The 17,107-nt window shown below is 40.7% G+C and overlaps 1 protein-coding gene across 10 annotated transcripts in view; it reads left to right on the top strand.

The window, feature by feature from the left end:
• Vezt (vezatin, adherens junctions transmembrane protein) overlaps positions 1–17,107 on the top strand; it is a 93,331-nt gene that overhangs the window by 16,358 nt on the left and 59,866 nt on the right.

Genomic DNA, 17,107 nt, shown 5'->3' with positions numbered 1-17,107 from the left:
TATAAGTGCCTGACCCAGCATATAGCACCAGTCAGGCAGATTACCAAAGCTATGAAAGCTTGATATTGTCAAGGCCAGGGCACACTCCACAACCAACATTTGCTAGCGCTCCTCTAGACTAAGACCAATTCACAGTTGACTGCTGTTCAGTCAGTTCATCTATAAGCTACAAAAAGTCAGCTTTCTCCTTTTTGATGAGTTTGATTTTTATTTTGTTTTTGATTTAGGTAGTGTTGTCTTAAGAACATTTTCATTATGCACAGAGGGCTAAACATTACTCCTTTAGAAACTTTCTGCCCACGGTACATTAATTGGATGATATTCATGTCAGTGAAAATGTTTAGAAGCCGGCAGACAAGAAGAGGTGTGAATCTGTGTCCTGCCTGCTCTACTGCTGTATAAATGAACTTGAAATATACACTAGTGCTAGCTACCATCCTTTGAAGGCTTCTCAAGCCCCATGCTCAGTGTTGCTGAGTAACAGCACTGAAATGATGGTCAGGTTTTTTCAAAGCACTGCTTCTGATGGAAAACTGCTTAGTAATGACAGACACGCCCTCCAGTCCAGTGGCCATTTTGTCCTGTGGCTCTGGAGAAACAAGTGGGAATCGTAGAAACAAGTCTGCAGCAGAGAGAGTATGGGCAGGAGGCAGTGCATTTCTCAGCGAGGAAACTGGAGCTCTGAAAACTATGCTGCCTGTGAGTACTTAAGTTGGAATATATTTTATGCGTCCTTTTAATATTTTTAAATTCTGCCATTAGGTTTTGTCTCTGTTGATGTTAAAGATCAATTAAGTGCATTGATTTGGGGCTTTTGGAATAAGTAGTATTTTAGAAGGTGTGCTAAAATATGTAAGCTCCAACAAATATTTCCTATTGTTTTAAATTTTTAATCTAGCAGGATACTAGCCTATGATATTTTCCAGTGCTTTAAGAGGTGAAAGGCAGTTTGTAGTTCATTTTAGATTATACTTTACAGTCATTTATTGGGTTAAAGACAAGCAAATAGATACTGGTTTCTATAGGAAAAGAAACTTGCATTTTTCATTGTATAGTTTGTTGATTTGATTTGAGTTTTGACTCTTTAAAGTACTCATTTAATATTTTAGAAACTGATTACCTGATAGTGACAGTCTTGGTGTGATAGTGACAGTCTCCTCAGCACATTCCATGTATTCTGAAGTTAGCCTGAGAGAAGTGAGGAAGTCATATCACATGAAGGCATTTACCTTTTTCATTAACAGCCTCCCCCAAAAGAATATCCACTTTGTATGTGATGTCATAGTGAGACCTATGGCTTGTCTGCTTCTTAAGAAAGGTCCTCATCATGTTACCTCAGCTGCTGTCAAACCCTGGGCTTGAGTGATCCCCCACCTCAGCCTACTGACAGTGTGGGAACTACAGGCCTGTTCCACCATGCCCTGACTTTACATCTGTGTGATCAGTTATACTCAAAGATAAAAGTCTTTTTTTTAATGTTTTAAAGCAAGAAATTGTGATTTGCTGACAGTTGTCTATCTTTTTAATTGTTAGTGCCTTTTCCTTAAAACTTTCATTTTAAAATTAGCATCTTTTATAGGTACTGTTGACATGGTATAAACTTCTGAAAATATATGACTGACTGACTTTGTACCACATACAAGTTAATATACATTTGAAGAGAAAAATTAGTGATTTGCTGACTTCTGTAATGGGACTAGAAATCATTCTTGGGCCTCTGCAGCAAGATGAGCATAGACTTGTGTAGGTGGGAAGTCTGCATAACAGATCCCTTCCCAGATATTGCTATTGCAGCTGCAGGTTTCTGTGCCAGTGCTTTGGTCCTTACACCGCAGTAGTAGTCGCCAGTGTGGTGGCTTTCCTGTTCCTGTTGTGCTTAATATAGACTGGCAAGCCCTAATGACTAACATCTGACAGTAGTTAGCATTTTGCCAGATCCAACAATGTGGCTTAAATATAGTCCTGATACTTAAAATAAAGACATATGTAATATATTAAATCATTACTTTTAGTATGGAAAACAGCACAAGATGACTTTGTTCATTTGCTAAAGTAACACTTGATTGGACACTGATACCTTTTTTATCAGTAGGGCTTGTGTTGAGTTCATTGTTTTCAAGAATTACTTGAATGTATTATATAATATGAAATGTAATATTATACGTTAACTCAAATAATGTAGGAATATCAAGGCTCGACACCTCATATTAGAAGTGGTGGGCCAGTGGATAGATGTGTTTCTATTTCCTACCTAATTTAGTGTATAACATACCTGTTTGCCACACCCTTGCCAGTGATATATGTTGCCAGATTTCTTTTTTGTTGTTCAGATTTATTTGATTTTACACTTATGAACGTTTTCCCTTCGTGTATGTCTGTGCTCGTGTGTATATCTGATGCCCATAGAAATCAGAAGGTAGCGTGTAAACCACCCAGTAGGTACTTTCAAACCAAACCCAGGTCCTCTGCTAGAGCAGCAAGTGCCTTTGACCACTGAGCCATCTCTCCAGCCCCCTGTTGTCTATACCTGTGTCTGATATAGGTCTGCCACTGTATTTGCTTTCTAAAATATTGAATCTATGTATTCAGTAGGCTAACTCTCCCGATGGCTAGTATTTAAGGCTGTATAATTCACATTGGCTATCTGTCACTCAGGCACACATACCCCCCCACCTCCTCCCAAGCCCTTGGGCCTTCTAGTTAGGATCTCCCTCTGGAGCCTATTCTGACCCTAAAATCTAGAGCCTTCCCCTTATATGTCTCCTGAGTGCTGGTGGTGCATTCATGCACTACCCATTCCGTGTGGCTCAGGGTTACTCCTGACTTGCTGTTTTCTCCTCTAACTGTTGCTTTGCTGCTGTTTTATGTTTCTGTAAACATCACCATTGTTCAACGTGGAATTGTTGAAATTAGAAATGTAGGCACCACCCCTGTTCATCTGAATGTTGTCTTAAAATCATTTCTGAGCATGAAAGTTTCAATATACTTTGGACTGCATTGTCAGAAGGTCTGAATTGCTGACTAGAGTTTAAATTTTCTTTTAAGAAATGACTTGATATTAGGACAGGATCACAGAATTTTCCTGACATGGCCTGCAATGCACACTTCTGCCACTTTGCACGACATATTTACACACAGAGACATATTTATGTGAAGCAGCACACTCAGCACTGATGATTGTAAAAATCAAGTATCAGTCAACACTGAACAACGCTGAAGATGCTGTACTGTCCTGCAGGACCAAAGAGCCATCATGATTTAGTTCTTTATGACAGGCAAGCACTTCTAACCCAATAACATACAAACTTGCTTAAAGTTGTTTACGGTAAAATTATATGTCTGCTAAAAAGTTATTTAAAATAAATTTACAATTTATTATCAGCAAAATATTTATTTACCTCTTTTCCATATCTATCTACATAATATTGCATAAACTTGATCAGGAAAAAATGGAACACAGGTAGAAAAAGTTTTAATAAGCCCTGACCAATGGCACAATTATGGAGGACTGGTTCAATGAAGCCTTGATCCTTCCCATAGATAGCAAAGTCAACAGATGCTCAAGTCCCATTTACAAAATGAGATGGTGTTTGCATGTACCCTGTACATACCCTCCAATGTATGCCATACCTTCACTAGGCACTGATGCACATGATATAATGTAAATGTTGCATTCTTGTTTACAGAGTGATGACAAGAAAAGCAGATACCAGTTTGTCTTCTAAGTACCACCTATCCATGGTTGTTTAAGTCCACAGGAGTGAAGTCTATAGCTCAGTTGAACATCGGTGGTGTTTTTCATGTCAGTATAAAGGAAGTCACCCAGGGAGGAGCCATTTCTGAAGGAGGCAGGGTTGACTTAGACACCTGCCTTTCCAAGTTTCTACCTCTGCCCCAGTTAGCCAGATACTCCAACAGGTGTCTTCTAATAACCAGAATTCACTTAAATTATATGAAATTCAAGGAGAAATAATCTACTAGTCAGCTAGAATTCTTGCAAGTCTCAAGTTTCAAAGTTAAAAGTGAGGGCACAGCGACACAGTTCTGTAAAGAAACTCACCTTCTTGCTGCCCATGGTAGTGCACCCCTGGAATCCAAGCCCTCAGAAAACTGAAATAGGGTCACACTTCCAGTATGAGGCCTTCTCCATGGAGACATGCTGTTCCAGGAACACAGTTTGCTCACTGTTTCTGTCCTTGGCAGGCTCTTGGATATGGTGTGGCCTGAGATGCCTGGTGGGTGTCTGCAGTGCTGCAAAGCTACTGATGGAATCATCATTCTGGTGGGCCGAAGACCACCATCAGGCCCTCCAGGCTGTGATCCTCTTCAGTTGTCTCAACCTCCAACCCATTTGTAGTTTGTCTTTTAGTCTTTCCTTCCCCTGGGTACCTACACCACTTATTATTAGAATTGCCACCTCCTGCCATCTTTGACTAATTCTTCTCCAGTTCTAGACCTGGAATTTGTATCTTGTTCTGTTGTGTTTGAAGCACATTGTGAGAGATAGTTTAGGAAGGAAAGTATTTTATCCAGCCTGTTCATTTCTGAAGTGAACTTTGTTTTAAAATAACGGCATTGACACTTTTATGGAATGTTATCATGGACTATTAAAGACAAACGAACAACCCAAGACTGCATTAAAGGAGTGGTCCAGGCTTCACAGAGACATTGGATAGGACCTAATGTCTGAGTATGGGGCACACAGGTGGGGGACACCATGAAGTGCCCTAAAGATAAGACCTGGATGAGCCAAGTTCTTGAACCTTTTGTTCAACAAAAAAATTGGGGCTTTCTTGTCTGCTTTTATTTTTATTGCAGAAATATGCTTCAACCACCAGAAAAACCCTAGCACAACCCAAAACTCTCGGCTATTTTCCCACTTAGTGGAATTCTTTCTGGTACTGTGGATTGTGTTTCTGTCAGCTAGGATTTACAGGAACAGTGAACCACAAGGATTTCCTGAGGAGGAGCTCTCACATGCTGTGTCTGAGCTTTCTCATATTTCTTTTGGCAGCAGTGATTCACTTCAGGACTTCAGAATTATACTTTGAGTCCAGTGTTAATGCTTTCTTTTCAAAAAACAACTGAAACATTTGTAATTCTGTTTTGCTTAAACCAAAGAAAAGAGTTTTGCATGCCCTGCACACTTCGTTTCCAAGGTTACCATTAGTGTGTAATAATACTCACTATATGAAAAGTAGATCTTTGCATACATTTAATTGGTTCTGAGACCTACTGGCCCCTAAATAATAGTGGTTAGGACGGTTACAGTAGGGAGGGAACTCTACCTTGTCATAAGAAACAGTGCATTTTATATTGAGTGATCAAAGTTTCCTTAAATTTTATTTATTTCTATGTTATGTGCATTGGTGTTTTGCTTACATGTATATGTGTGAGAGGGAGTTGGATCTCCTGGTACCGGAGATAAAGACACTCGCAAGCTGCTGTGTGGTTGCTGGGAATAAAACCCTGGATCTCTGGAAGAGCAGCCAGCGCTCTTAAACACTGAGCCCCACTGCAGCCCAGTGAGGGAGTTTTGATGCTGACAATGCTCGCCCTTTCTGTGCGGCTCCTCAGTAAGCGTTCATGTTCTTACCTGTTCACTAAGGAACGTGCTCTTCATGTTCCACTAATGCTAACCCTTTCCAGGTTGGCGATCACTTGTCAGATTTTGTCATAACCCTTTGCCTTTCTATGAGTGCTAGAAAAGACTGCTAAACTGCTTCTTGGTTTTCAATGAACACATATCTATTTAAAGCTTTCTTTCCTTTATATACTTCATTTAGTAGACTTCAAAAGAGAAGAAAAAGCTACCAACAAAAGGAGTTGTAATAAATTGAAGGCAAAAACAGTTAAAGGTGGCCTCATTGGCTGGAGAGATGGCTGTGTGGCTCAGAAACGCCTCCTCTTCCAGAAAGCCAGCTTTAACTCCTAGCACAACTCTGGAACTCTCCTCTTCTGCAGGATCCAGCACCACCTTCTGGCCTTTCATGGGCACCGGATGCATGTGGTGCACAAACGTACGTGCAGACAAAACATAAGATAAAAAGAAATCAACCTTCTAAAAACCAGATTCCACAACTCTTCTACTACTGCAATTGCAGTAAGGAGGTTATCAAATGTGTCAGTCTACTCTCACCTATTTTTTTCAATTGAAATTTTTTATTTAAATACATTTCTTACATTATTACTGCCAATGAGTTTATTGCTATTTTTAAGTAAAACAAATATTTTAATTTTTCACTTCTAATTTCTAATGTGATAAATGTCAAAAAAAAAACAGCTATGTAACAGAAGATGGTCTTTGGGTTCTTCAGTTTTTAAAACTATAAAGGTTCTTTTATTTGTGGAGTGAATAAATTGTTTATTTTGGGGCTTTGTTTTGTTTTGTTTTGTTTGGAAATGGGGTCTCATATATCCCAGGTTAGCATCAAACTTGCTTTGTTACAAGGGCTAGCTTAGAACTCATGTTCCTCCAGCCTCTGCCTCTCAAGTGCTAGGCTTACAGGCTTGCCCCCTTAGTGTTTAGCTTCATGGGATCTTGATTTTTTTTTTTTTTTTTTTTTTTTTTTTTTTTTTTCCTTTTTTTTTATTTTTTTTTTATTAACTTGAGTATTTCTTATATACATTTCAAGTGTTATTCCCTTTCCCGGTTTCCAGGCAAACATCCCCCTCCCCCCTCCCCTTCCTTATGGGTGTTCCCCTCCCAACCCTCCCCCCATTGCCGCCCTCCCCCCATAGACTAGTTCACTGGGGGTTCAGTCTTAGCAGGACCCAGGGCTTCCCCTTCCACTGGTGCTCTTACTAGGATATTCATTGCTACCTATGGGGTCAGAGTCCAGGGTCAGTCCATGTATAGTCTTTAGGTAGTGGCTTAGTCCCTGGAAGCTCTGGTTGCTTGGCATTGTTGTACTTTTGGGGTCTCGAGCCCCTTCAAGCTCTTCCAGTTCTTTCTCTGATTCCTTCAATAGGGGACCTATTCTCAGTTCAGTGGTTTGCTGCTGGCATTCGCCTCTATATTTGCTGTATTCTGGCTGTGTCTCTCAGGAGCGATCTACATCCGGCTCCTGTCGGTCTGCACTTCTTTGCTTCATCCATCTTGTCTAATCGGGTGGCTGTATATGTATGGGCCACATGTGGGGCAGGCTCTGAATGGGTGTTCCTTCAGTCTCTGTTTTAATCTTTGCCTCTCCCTTCCCTGCCAAGGGTATTCTTTTTCCTCATTTAAAGAAGGAGTGAAGCATTCACATTTTGATCATCCGTCTTGAGTTTCATTTGTTCTAGGGATCTAGGGTAATTCAAGCATTTGGGCTAATAGCCACTTATCAATGAGTGCATACCATGTATGTCTTTCTGTGATTGGGTTAGCTCACTCAGGATGATATTTTCCAGTTCCAACCATTTGCCTACGAATTTCATAAACTCGTTGTTTTTGATAGCTGAGTAATATTCCATTGTGTAGATGTACCACATTTTCTGTATCCATTCCTCTGTTGAAGGGCATCTGGGTTCTTTCCATTTTCTGGCTATTATAAATAAGGCTGCGATGAACATAGTGGAGCACGTGTCTCTTTTATATGTTGAGGCATCTTTTGGGTATATGCCCAAGAGAGGTATAGCTGGATCCTCAGGCAGTTCAATGTCCAATTTTCTGAGGAACCTCCAGACTGATTTCCAGAATGGTTTTACCAGTCTGCAATCCCACCAACAATGGAGGAGTGTTCCTCTTTCTCCACATCCTCGCCAGCATCTGCTGTCACCTGAGTTTTTGATCTTAGCCAATCGCACTGGTGTGAGGTGAAATCTCAGGGTTGTTTTGATTTGCATTTCCCTTATGACTAAAGATGTTGAACATTTCTTTAGGTGTTTCTCAGCCATTCGGCATTCCTCAGCTGTGAATTCTTTGTTTAGCTCTGAACCCCATTTTTTAATAGGGTTATTTGTTTCCCTGCGGTCTAACTTCTTGAGTTCTTTGTATATTTTGGAAATAAGGCCTCTATCTGTTGTAGGATTGGTAAAGATCTTTTCCCAATCTGTTGGTTGCCGTTTTGTCCTAACCACAGTGTCCTTTGCCTTACAGAAGCTTTGCAGTTTTATGAGATCCCATTTGTCGATTCTTGATCTTAGAGCATAAGCCATTGGTGTTTTGTTCAGGAAATTTTTTCCAGTGCCCATGTGTTCCAGATGCTTCCCTAGTTTTTCTTCTATTAGTTTGAGTGTGTCTGGTTTGATGTGGAGGTCCTTGATCCACTTGGACTTAAGCTTTGTACAGGGTGATAAGGATGGATCGATCTGCATTCTTCTACATGTTGCCCTCCAGTTGAACCAGCACCATTTGCTGAAAATGCTATCTTTTTTCCATTGGATGGTTTTGGCTCCTTTGTCAAAAATCAAGTGACCATAGGTGTGTGGGTTCATTTCTGGGTCTTCAATTCTATTCCATTGGTCTATCTGTCTGTCTCTGTACCAATACCATGCAGTTTTTATCACTATTGCTCTGTAATACTGCTTGAGTTCAGGGATAGTGATTCCCCCTGAAGTCCTTTTATTGTTGAGGATAGCTTTAGCTATCCTGGGTTTTTTGTTATTCCAGATGAATTTGCAAATTGTTCTGTCTAACTCTTTGAAGAATTGGATTGGTATTTTGATGGGGATTGCATTGAATCTGTAGATTGCTTTTGGTAAAATGGCCATTTTTACCATATTAATCCTGCCAATCCATGAGCATGGGAGATCTTTCCATCTTCTGAGGTCTTCTTCAATTTCTTTCCTCAGTGTCTTGAAGTTCTTATTGTACAGATCTTTTACTTGCTTGGTTAAAGTCACACCGAGGTACTTTATATTATTTGGGTCTATTATGAAGGGTGTCGTTTCCCTAATTTCTTTCTCGGCTTGTTTCTCTTTTGTATAGAGGAAGGCAACTGATTTATTTGAGTTAATTTTATACCCAGCCACTTTGCTGAAGTTGTTTATCAGCTTTAGTAGTTCTCTGGTGGAACTTTTGGGATCACTTAAATATACTATCATGTCATCTGCAAATAGTGATATTTTGACCTCTTCTTTTCCGATCTGTATCCCTTTGATCTCCTTTTGTTGTCTGATTGCTCTGGCTAGAACTTCAAGAACTATATTGAATAAGTAGGAAGAGAGTGGGCAGCCTTGTCTAGTCCCTGATTTTAGTGGGATTGCTTCAAGTTTCTCTCCATTTAGTTTAATGTTAGCAACTGGTTTGCTGTATATGGCTTTTACTATGTTTAGGTATGGGCCTTGAATTCCTATTCTTTCCAGGACTTTTATCATGAAGGGGTGTTGAATTTTGTCAAATGCTTTCTCAGCATCTAATGAAATGATCATGTGGTTCTGTTCTTTCAGTTTGTTTATATAATGGATCACGTTGATGGTTTTCCGTATATTAAACCATCCCTGCATGCCTGAGATGAAGCCTACTTGATCATGGTGGATGATTGTTTTGATGTGCTCTTGAATTCGGTTTGCCAGAATTTTATTGAGTATTTTTGCGTCGATATTCATAAGGGAAATTGGTCTGAAGTTCTCTTTCTTTGTTGTGTCTTTGTGTGGTTTAGGTATAAGAGTAATTGTGGCTTCATAGAAGGAATTCGGTAGGGCTCCATCTGTTTCAATTTTGTGGAATAGTTTGGATAATATTGGTATGAGGTCTTCTATGAAGGTTTGATAGAATTCTGCACTAAACCCGTCTGGACCTGGGCTCTTTTTGGTTGGGAGACCTTTAATGACTGCTTCTATTTCCTTAGGAGTTATGGGGTTGTTTAACTGGTTTATCTGTTCCTGATTTAACTTCGATACCTGGTATCTGTCTAGGAAATTGTCCATTTCCTGAAGATTTTCAAATTTTGTTGAATATAGGTTTTTATAGTAAGATCTGATGATTTTTTGAATTTCCTCCGAATCTGTAGTTATGTCTCCCTTTTCATTTCTGATTTTGTTAATTTGGACACACTCTCTGTGTCCTCTCGTTAGTCTGGCTAAGGGTTTATCTATCTTGTTGATTTTCTCAAAGAACCAACTTTTGGTTCTGTTGATTCTTTCTATGGTCCTTTTTGTTTCTACTTGGTTGATTTCAGCTCTGAGTTTGATTATTTCCTGCCTTCTACTCCTCCTGGGTGTATTTGCTTCTTTTTGTTCTAGAGCTTTTAGGTGTGCTGTCAAGCTGCTGACATATGCTCTTTCCTGTTTCTTTCTGCAGGCACTCAGCGCTATGAGTTTTCCTCTTAGCACAGCTTTCATTGTGTCCCATAAGTTTGAGTATGTTGTATCTTCATTTTCATTAAATTCTAAAAAGTTTTTAATTTCTTTCTTTATTTCTTCCTTGACCAGGTTATCATTGAGTAGAGCATTGTTCAATTTCCACGTATATGTGGGCATTCTTCCCTTATTGTTATTGAAGACCAGTTTTAGGCCGTGGTGGTCCGATAGCACGCATGGGATTATTTCTATCTTTCTGTACCTGTTGAGGCCCGTTTTTTGACCAATTATATGGTCAATTTTGGAGAAAGTACCATGAGGAGCTGAGAAGAAGGTATATCCTTTTGCTTTAGGATAGAATGTTCTATAAATATCCGTTAAGTCCATTTGGCTCATGACTTCTCTTAGTCTGTCTACATCACTGTTTAATTTCTGTTTCCATGATCTGTCCATTGATGAGAGTGGGGTGTTGAAATCTCCCACTATTATTGTGTGAGGTGCAATGTGTGTTTTGAGCTTTAGTAAGGTTTCTTTTACATATGTAGGTGCCCTTGTATTTGGGGCATAGATATTTAGGATTGAGAATTCATCTTGGTTGATTTTTCCTTTGATGAATATGAAGTGTCCTTCCTTATCTTTTTTGATGACTTTTAGTTGGAAATTGATTTTATTTGATATTAGAATGGCTACTCCAGCTTGCTTCTTCTGACCATTTGCTTGGAAAGTTGTTTTCCAGCCTTTCACTCTGAGGTAGTGTCTGTCTTTGTCTCTGAGGTGTGTTTCCTGTAGGCAGCAGAATGCAGGGTCCTCGTTGCGTATCCAGTTTGTTAATCTATGTCTTTTTATTGGGGAGTTGAGCCCATTGATATTGAGAGATATTAAGGAATAGTGATTATTGCTTCCCGTTATATTCATATTTGATGTGAGGTTATGTTTGTGTGCTTTCATTCTCTTTGTTTTGTTGCCAAGACAATTAGTTTCTTGCTTCTTCTAGGGTATAGCTTGCCTCCTTATGTTGGGCTTTACCATTTATTATCCTTTGTAGTGCTGGATTTGTAGAAAGATATTGTGTAAATTTGGTTTTGTCATGGAATATCTTGGTTTCTCCATCAATGTTAATTGAGAGTTTTGCTGGATACAGTAATCTGGGCTGGCATTTGTGTTCTCTTAGGGTCTGTATAACATCAGTCCAGGATCTTCTGGCCTTCATAGTTTCTGGTGAGAAGTCTGGTGTGATTCTGATAGGTCTCCCTTTATATGTTACTTGACCTTTTTCCCTTGCTGCTTTTAATATTCTTTCTTTATTTTGTGCGTTTGGTGTTTTGACAATTATGTGACGGGAGGTGTTTCTTTTCTGGTCCAATCTATTTGGAGTTCTGTAGGCTTCCTGTATGTCTATGGGTATCTCTTTTTTTAGGTTAGGGAAGTTTTCTTCTATGATTTTGTTGAAGATATTTACTGGTCCTTTGAGCTGGGAGTCTTCACTCTCTTCTATACCTATTATCCTTAGGTTTGATCTTCTCATTGAGTCCTGGATTTCCTGTATGTTTTGGACCAGTAGCTTTTTCCGCTTTACATTATCTTTGACAGTTGAGTCAATGATTTCTATGGAATCTTCTGCTCCTGAGATTCTCTCTTCCATCTCTTGTATTCTGTTGGTGAAGCTTGTATCTACAGCTCCTTGTCTCTTCTTTTGGTTTTCTATATCCAGGGTTGTTTCCATGTGTTCTTTCTTGATTGCTTCTATTTCCATTTTTAATTCCTTCAACTGTTTGATTGTGTTTTCCTGGAATTCTTTCAGGGATTTTTGCGATTCCTCTCTGTAGGCTTTTACTTGTTTATTAATGTTTTCCTGTGCTTCCCTAAGTGTGTTCAGGTCTTTCCTGAAGTCCTCCAGTATCATGATCAAATATGATTTTGAAACTAGATCTTGCTTTTCTGGTGTGTTTGGATATTCCATGTTTGTTTTGGTGGGAGAATTGGGCTCCGATGATGTCATGTAGTCTTGGTTTCTGTTGCTTGGGTTCCTGCGCTTGCCTCTCGCCATCAGATTATCTCTAGTGTTACTTTGTTCTGCTATTTCTGACAGTGGCTAGACTGTCCTATAAGCCTGTGTGTCAGGAGTGCTGTAGACCTGTTTTCCTCTCTTTCAATCAGTTATGGGGACAGAGTGTTCTGCTTTCGGGCGTGTAGTTTTTCCTCTCTACAGGTCTTCAGCTGTTCCTGTGGGCCTGTGTCTTGAGTTCACCAGGCAGCTTTCTTGCAGCAGAAAATTTGGTCTTACCTGTGGTCCCGAGGCTCAGGTTTGCTCGTGGGGTGCTGTCCAGGGGCTCTCTGCAGCGGCAGCAACCAGGAAGACCTGTGCCGCCCCTTCCGGGAGCTTCAGTGCACCAGGGTTCCAGATGGTCTTTGGCTTTTTCCTCTGGCGTCCGAGATGTGTGTGCAGGGAGCAGTCTCTTCTGGTTTCCCAGGCCTGTCTGCCTCTCTGAAGGTATAGCTCTCCCTCCCACGGGATTTGGGTGCAGAGAACTGTTTATCCGGTCTGTTTCCTTCAGGGTCCGGCGGTGTCTCCGGCAGGGGTCCTGCCGCTCCTGGGCCCTCCCCCACGGGAGCCCAGAGGCCTTATACAGTTTCCTCTTGGGCCAGGGATGTGGGCAGGGGTGAGCAGTGTTGGTGGTCTCTTCCGCTCTGCAGCCTCAGGAGTGCCCACCTGACCAGGCGGTTGGGTCTCTCTCTCACCGGGTCTGGGAGCAGAGAGCTGCTGCGGGCCGGGATCCGCGGGTGTGGGACTTCCGGTAAACACAGAACGTGCCCGGTTCTAGAGAAATTCTGCTTCCGTGTGTCCCAAGCTCACCAGGCAGCTTTCTTGCAGCAGAAAATTTGGTCTTACCTGTGGTCCCGAGGCTCAAGTTCGCTCGTGGGGTGCTGCCCAGGGGCTCTCTGCAGCGGCAGCAACCAGCTTTTTTTCTTTTTAAATAAAATACTTTTGATTCTTTGACAATGTCACATGTAAACAATGTATGCTGGTCATAAACATCACAACTCACCCTTTCCTCTCCCCAGATCCCCCAAGCCCCTTTATGCCGTTTTGTTGTTGTTGTTAGTAACCCACTGGGTCCATCTAGTGCTTCCTCTCCTCGTTGGCCCACCTCATTGACTTGAGCCCGCGTAGGTAACTGCGGCTGCGAGGAGTTTGTGGTTACAGTGCTGTGCTGTGGGGATCTTGATTTTGAGATCCATCGATGAGAATGTGCTTTCTTGAGAGCCATCAACTAATATCTAGATTACTTAGCAGTTTAAAAGAAAAAGAAAAGAGCATGTTATCCCCAAACACTTTTGAAGAATTAATGTAGGGCTGGAGAGACGGCTGCGCGGTGGAGAGGACTTACTTCTCTTGCAGAGGGCCTGGGTTTGGTTCCCAGCACCCATGTGTGGCTTGCAGTCATCTGTAACCTCCTCCAGGACATCCAATGCCCTTTCTGGTGACTTTGAGTCTCTGCACTTAGGTGATCATATAAACTCAAGCACACACACATTCACATAAATTTAAAAATGCATCTTTTCAAAAAAAGTAATGTAAAATAATAATTTCACTAAAAATGTCCTCTGTGTTCTTAAACTGTGCTACAAGGTCTATCTGGGCCAATTCATCTTGGCTAACATTCAGTTACACCCAGAAATGTGTTTTTTCAATTGTGTGTTATTATTTAAACTTTAAATTTTCTTTGGGCTCAGAAGTTATTGAAGCATAAAAGTAAAAATAAAGCTGCAATCTAGAATGTTATGATAAATATAAAGAGTAGAGCCTTGGTGTTTGTGCAGGATCTGGGTTCATATGGGAAGTAGTATGATTTGCACTGCCAATCACAAGTAGAAATCCACAAAAATGAAATATATAATAGGAAACTCTAAGAATTACATCTATAGCAGTGTCCCTATCTCCCACCCTCCAAGCTTCTTCTCAGAAAAGTACCTGGTCTCAGCGGAGGCTATAATTGGAAGAGGAGGCCGTAAATTAAGGTCATTGGGTCAGATTCTTTCCATCTCAATGTTTGTAAGGGCTTCTGTACAAAGAATGGTTTTCCTTTTTTAAATTATCAGAGAAAATATCAAAATGGTTCTATTCTGCAACATGAAAATGGCAGGCATTCCATATCCTTGTGTATAATATTTTATTGGGTCATAACCACACTCGTGGGTTCTGTTCAGAGACCATATGGCCTGCAGCTCTAGAGGATATCACTTTGATCTGTCTCATTTATTATTCTTGCCCCTGGGAGCTCTTGGGAAAAAGGGGGCTATGAAAGCAAGTTTGGGTTTTGTTTTTTAGTTTTTTTTTTTTAATTGTATAAACTTTCAAAAGGTCGAGCCAAACAAATGAGTTAGTGTTCTTGTGGCACCCTCAAGTCAGAGCAGGGTAGGGCACGTAGTTCAGCTTGAAAAGCACTCTTTCAATAAATGCTATAGGCCATCTTAAAAGAAACCATTTGGAAGTCGGGGCTGTAGCTTAGTTGATAAAGTGCTTGCCTAACACCCAACACACAAACTAACAGAAACAGGGGTCAAGGTCATTCTTGCCTCCATAGCAAGTTCAGGCCAGACTGTGCTACAGGAGACCCCGCCTTAAAAAAAAGCCCCCCAGCTAGTATTAAAAAGCCCCTGTATCAAAGAAAATCAACCATATGTACTGTCGGAGACTAAAACATTGAAAAAAGAAATAAGAAACATTTTTCTTTATACTGTTTAAGATATTTTTCTTAAAAATGAAATGGTCAGGCCTTTGTCTCGTGTTCCCAGTCTCATACACTGGGCTCCATCACATTCAGAGCTCAAGGGTAGAATCCAAAGGAAACTGAGTGTAAGTTGGGCATCTCTCCTGTTTGCACAACATCCCATACAGTCCTGCAACTGTCTGTTTTCTCTGGATAAAGCTGTGAGTAAGCTGCTTCGGTGTCTTCTTCATTTAGACCAGTGGTTCTCAACCTTCCTAATGCTGCAGCCCTTTAATGCAGTTCCTCATGTTGTGGTGACCCCAACCGTAAAATTACTTTCATTGCTTCTTCATAGTTATAATTTTTCTTCTGTTTTGAATTGTAGTGTAAATATTTGTGTTTCCCTATGGTCTTAGGTAACCCCTGTAAAAGGTCATTCAACCCCCAAAAGTGCTCATGCCCTAAAGGCTGAGACTGGCTGATTTGGACAGCTAAAGGAGTGTTTCTCAATGTTCACTTACTGTAATATTTCAGAGTGTTGGCTTTGTAGTCAAATTCTTTATTCAGTCCCATCCCTCTGGCTGAGCGAATCTGTTGTATCATCAGGTAATGGTATAGTGAGAGTGCCCTCATAGAACTTTCAGTGAGGTGGTACAAGTCAGATACGTAAGGTTTAGCCTGTTTCTCCCGTCCTAGCTTGGATTGGCAGCTCTGTTGCTGGTTTTGTAGCTGTGTCTCTAACACTGACTGACAGATTTTTATATTCTTGTTTGTTTTTGAGATTTGGGTATCTCATTGAATGGAATTAAGGTTTTAAAAGGATTTATTTATTTTGGTGTACAGATGTTTTATATGAATGTCTGTTTATCATGTGGATACTTGGTGCTTGTGGAGATGAGAAGAGGGTGTCAGATCCCCAAGAATTGGAGTTAGTTATGAACTGCCATGGTGGGTGCTGGGAACTAAACCTTGGTCCTCTACAAGAACACAAGTGCACTTAACTGCTGAGCCATCTCTGTACAGCCCTCAATGTTTGCTCATTTATTTATTTTTAAATATGTTTATTTTCTGTATCTGAATGTTTTCCATGCATTTGAGAATGTGCTTATTGGATTTCTTTACACTGGAGTTACACATGGTTGTTAGTCAGAATTTGGGGTTCTAGAAAGAAAAATCAGGTCCTCTGTAAGAGCAGTAAGTACTCCTAACCACTGAGGCATCTCTGTAGCCCCTTGAGGTTTCTTTTTAAACATGTTATCCAATTTTTACTTTAGAAAAGGTAGAAAGAAGTTTAGAATTAATGTTTGCTACTGATCCAATGATCCCAGGTAAGTTTCTCAATAGATTTTCATTTAATGGTAACAGTATGTTTCTGTTTAGTGAAATTGGGGTGACAAACTTTTCTGGGGAGAAGCCACACACTTGTCTACTCCCCCCAGACAGGGAACCCACGACAGACCAAACTACAGATACCACTAAAATCCAACTTGGATTTGGGGAAGCAGTGAGTTTTACTGTTGTTACAGGAGTACAGGTGAGAGGTCACTTACAGGAACAGGACTCAGAAACAGCTGCACTACCAAGGCCCTCCCTCAGGACAGCTCACAAAGCTGGGAACCTGGAGCACACTGCACAGCCTGCAGGTAGCTCAACAGGTTGGAGAGTGTCCTTTCCAGGTGCCTCAGGCGGTTTAAACTTCTGGACACCACAGCTGGTTTCTGCTTCTCCCACAAGTCTGATCTCAAGGTGTTCTTTGCAGCTTAACTTGTCTGAGAATCTTCCCTGTAGCTCAGCTTTATTTGTCTGAGAGGTAGTCAGTCTTAGGTTTAATTTCATTCTCTGGTAGGAAGAGCCCTAGCAAATGTGGTCAGTTTCAGGGACTTCCTGAAGACATTTTGACTTGTTTACTGCCCAGCTTAAAGAACTTCCCTGCAGGGCAGAATGTTTCAGTCTTGAGGAAACTGATACACAACACTTGGGGCCAGGGACAGGGTGTGTTCCTTAACCTATGCCCTTTTCGTATAACTTCAAAAAGGTATGTGACTATAACTCTTCTAAATGCTTCCTGGGTTTTTTTGTTTGTTTGTTTTTGTTTTTGAGACATAGTCTCACTATGCAGACAAGGCTGGTTTAAAATTCAAGAGATTCTGCCTCTGCTTCTGCCCATCTGC

The sequence above is a fragment of the Rattus norvegicus genome, chromosome 7, assembly GCF_021556685.1.
Source record: "Rattus norvegicus strain SHRSP/BbbUtx chromosome 7, alternate assembly SHRSP_T2T, whole genome shotgun sequence".
Taxonomy (NCBI): Eukaryota; Metazoa; Chordata; class Mammalia; order Rodentia; family Muridae; genus Rattus; species Rattus norvegicus.
The sequence above is the reverse complement of the archived record's forward strand: the minus strand, read 5'-3'. Positions and strand labels throughout refer to the sequence as shown.